General features: G+C 53.8%; 1 non-coding gene across 1 annotated transcript; it reads left to right on the top strand.

Annotated features, from left to right (window-relative positions):
• Positions 1–2,632: 2,632 nt before the first annotated feature.
• LOC138448346 (5.8S ribosomal RNA) lies at positions 2,633–2,785 on the top strand. The gene has a single exon (XR_011260162.1). It is a non-coding gene; the product is annotated as a 5.8S ribosomal RNA (ribosomal RNA).
• The last annotated feature ends 962 nt before the right edge of the window (positions 2,786–3,747 follow it).

Raw genomic sequence — 3,747 nt, 5'->3', positions numbered from 1 at the left:
CAAATGGCTCATTAAATCAGTTATCTTTCCTTTGTGATCGCTCCATCTGTTACTTCTAGAACTAATACATGCCAGCGAGCGCTGACCTCCCTACATGCCAACTAGATAATCTCAGGCCAATCGCACATCCCCATGACGATGATGGTGCATTTGGATGTCTGCCCTATCAACTTTCAATGTTACTTTCTGTGCCTACAATTGTGACCATGGGTAACGGGGAATCAGGGTTCGATTCCGGTGACAGAGCCTGACAAACGGCTTCCACATCCAAGGAAGGCAGCAGGCACGCAAATTACACACTCCCGACTCAGGGAGGTAGTGATGAAAAATAATAATACAGGACTATTTCGAGGCCCTGTAATTGGAGTGAGTACACTTTAAATCCTTTAACGAGGATCCATTGGAGGGCAAGTCTGGTGCCAGCAGCAAAGGTCTTTCCAGCTCCAATAGCGTATATTAAAGTTGCTGCAGTTAAAAAGCTTGCAGTTGGATCTTAGGATCGAGCTGGCGGTCTGCTGCAAGGCAAGCTACCGCCTGTCCCAGTCTTGCCTCTCAGTGTCCCCTTAATGCTCTTGACTGAGTGTCCTGGAAGTCCGAAGTGTTTACTTTGAAAAAATGTGTGTTCAAAGCAGGCCTACTTGAACACTACTGAATAATTCAGCTAGGAATCATGGAATAGGACTTCGATTCTATTTTGTTGGTTTTCGGAACTGGAGCCATGATTTAGAGGGACGGCTGGGGGCATTCGTATTGTGCCGCTAAAGGTGAAATTCTTGGATCGGCGCAAGACATACCAAAGCGAAAGCATTTGCCAAGAATGTTTTCATTAATCAAGAATGAAAGTCAGAGGTTCGAAGATGATAGTATACTGTTGCATTTCCATTCATAAATGATGCTGACTAGTGATCCGGCTGCGTTATTCCCATGACCTACCGAGCAGCTTCTGGGAAACAAAAGTCTTTGGTTTCCAGGGGGAGCATGGTTGCAAAGCTGAAACTTAAAGGAATTGATGGTAGGGCACCCGAGGAGTGGAGCCTGTGGCTTAATTTGACTCAACACAGGAAACCTCACCCGGCCCAGACACGGAACGGATGGATAGATTGATAGCTCTTTTTTGATTCTGTGGGTGGTGGTGCATGGTCGTTCTGAGTTGGTGGAGCGATTTGTCTGGTTAATTCCGATAACTAACGAGACTCCTCCATACTAACTAGTTACACGACCGCCAGCGGGCGGCGTTCAACTTCTTAGAGGGACAAGTAGCGTTCAGACACACGAGATTGAGCAATAACAGGTCTCTGATGCCCTTAGAGCTCTGGGGCTGCATGCACGCTACACTGAATGGATCAGCATGTGTCTACCCTTCGCTAACAGGTGCGGGTAACCCGCTGAACCCTGTTTATGATAGGGATTAGAGATTGCAAATATTTCCCATGAACAAGGAATTCCCAGTGCGTACGGGTCATAAGCTTGCATTAAGTCCCTGCCCTTTGTACACACCGCCTGTTGGATCGGCCCCGCCGGGGTCAGCAATGCCCTACTGGAGCACAGAGAAGATGATCAAACTAGAGAAAGTAAAAGTCGTAACAAGGTTTCCATAGGAGAACCGGCAGAAGGGTCATTGAAGGCGGAGCAGCCAGAGGGAGAGCTGCGGGTCTGACCTCGGGTGCATCCCAGACGCACACACCCAGAGCCCGTGGTGCCCCTCGTGCTACGGTCTAGCCAATGGAGCGGTCCGCTGCAGGGGTGCATGGTGGACCAGGCACCAGGGAACATGATCCTTTCCAACGGAGGAGGTCCGCGACCCAGAAGATGGATGGGGACGTCCCACAGGGTTGGATTAACCTGCGAGTAGATCCCCAACCATGCACCAATGAGGGAGCCCAAAGCACCCCCCCCCCTCTCTTCTCTGAGCCAGCCCCTGAGCCACCATGTTGGCCGGGCGCACTCCTCTCTCCGACCCGCCTAGAGGCGGGTGTTGGTGGGTGCACCCCGGTCAGTAGGAAAGTCCTGGGTGTGGGCAGCGGGGAGCTGAGGGAAACCTGGCTGTTCTTGAAGGACACCTCGTCAGGTGGACTGGGGCCTGGCATGCTGAACGAGATCTGAGCCATGGCACTGCCGGGCGTATTTGATGGGTGGACTTCCAGGTTCAGGCCGCCTACTGCTGTGGGTGAGTGATGGTGAGGCTCGCTGGTGCAGCTGGCAACCTTCATCATGCCCAGGTACCTGGTGCTCGGCCCCATACGGCAGGGCTGGTGTTTGAAGACTCAAGCAGTCCCAACCGACCCCCTACCCATGCTGTTTCTAGCCTTCCTCTCCTTCCACCACAAGGAGAGTGGGAGGTCATGGTTAGGGAAGGATGAGTGGATCGGGCAGGTGAGCGTCAGCTTGCCTCCATCACTGTGCGAAGCCCCCGTCATGCTGCTGCAGATGGCGGGTAGGCTTCCCGGCCTGAGCGCCAGGAATGGTTTTGTTTTAAAACCACAATGGTCTCGGCCGACTCCCAAGTGGGGAAGCTAGATGGGGCGAAGAGCTGTTTCATTGTGCATGCGGGCGGAACAGGTGGTGCTGCCTCCCTCCAGCCTCTCCTTGACTGGCAGATTTGGGCCGATGTCTGGAAAAAAAAGTTGCATTTGACTCATGGAGGTGGATCATTCGGCTCGCGCATCGATGAAGAACGCAGCTAGCCGCAAGAATTAGTGTGAATTGCAGGACACATGGATCATCGACACTTTGAACGCACCTTGCGGCCTCGGGTTCCTCCCGGGCTATACCTGCCTGAGTGTCGCTTGAACATCAATCGCCCCAGGGACCCTCCTGGGACGCGAATGGGTCTGTCGCAGGGACCCCGTTCCCTTCATCCCCCTAAAGTCAGACCCTGATCAGCACCGTCAGATGATCCCTGGACCTGGCGTTCAGGCTTGTTGCTGGCACGACCTGGCCTCCCCGTTTCCCCAACTCATGCGTTTCGGGAGGGCCAGGTGCCCAGTGTAACCCAGTGGTGGTGGTGGTGGCAGCGGTCCTAAAAAATCCTGGTGCTCCTTCCCCTGCCCCAGGGCACCTGGCCGTGCCACATATGGCTGTCCGTGGTGTCCCCCGGCTGCCTAAGTGGGATGGTCCTGGAGCGCAGGCCTAATGACCGCGTTTAGCAGGCAACCTTTCCCCAGGTGGGCTTCGGCTGCAGATTTGGACAGTGCACAATTGGCCGTGAAGGAGGCGTGGGGCTGGGCCAACCCCCATACAGCCCCGGCCCTGAGGCCGGTCTCCCTGAGCTTCGGCTTCCCGACTACAACCTCAGATCAGACGTGGCAACACGCTGAATTTAAGCATATTAGTAAGCGGAGGAAAAGAAACTATCCAGGATTCCCTCAGTAACGGCGATTGAAGAGGGAAGAGCCCAGTGCCAAATCCCCATCCGGCGGCAGGTGCAGGAAATGTGGCGCACAGAAGAATGACTCCTCGGTGTCGCTTAGAGGGCCCAAGCCCTTCTGATCGAGGCTCACCCTGGGCAGGGTATTAGGCTGGTAGCGGGCTCCAGAACGCAGGGATCGGGTCTTCTTAGTGTCGAGTTGCTTGCGAATGCAGCCCAAAGCCGGTGGTAAACTCAGTATAAGGCTAAATACGGGTGCAATACCGATAGCTAACTAGTACCATAAGGGACAGTTGAAGGATACTTTGAAGAGTGAGTTCAAGAGGGCATAGCATATGTGTCAGAGTTCCTCCAAAGTCAGGGAATGCAAAAATACCAAA

This window comes from Ambystoma mexicanum, chromosome 3q, assembly GCF_040938575.1.
Source record: "Ambystoma mexicanum isolate Mex_15411 chromosome 3q, UKY_AmexF1_1, whole genome shotgun sequence".
Taxonomy (NCBI): domain Eukaryota; kingdom Metazoa; phylum Chordata; class Amphibia; order Caudata; family Ambystomatidae; genus Ambystoma; species Ambystoma mexicanum.
The sequence above is the reverse complement of the archived record's forward strand: the minus strand, read 5'-3'. Positions and strand labels throughout refer to the sequence as shown.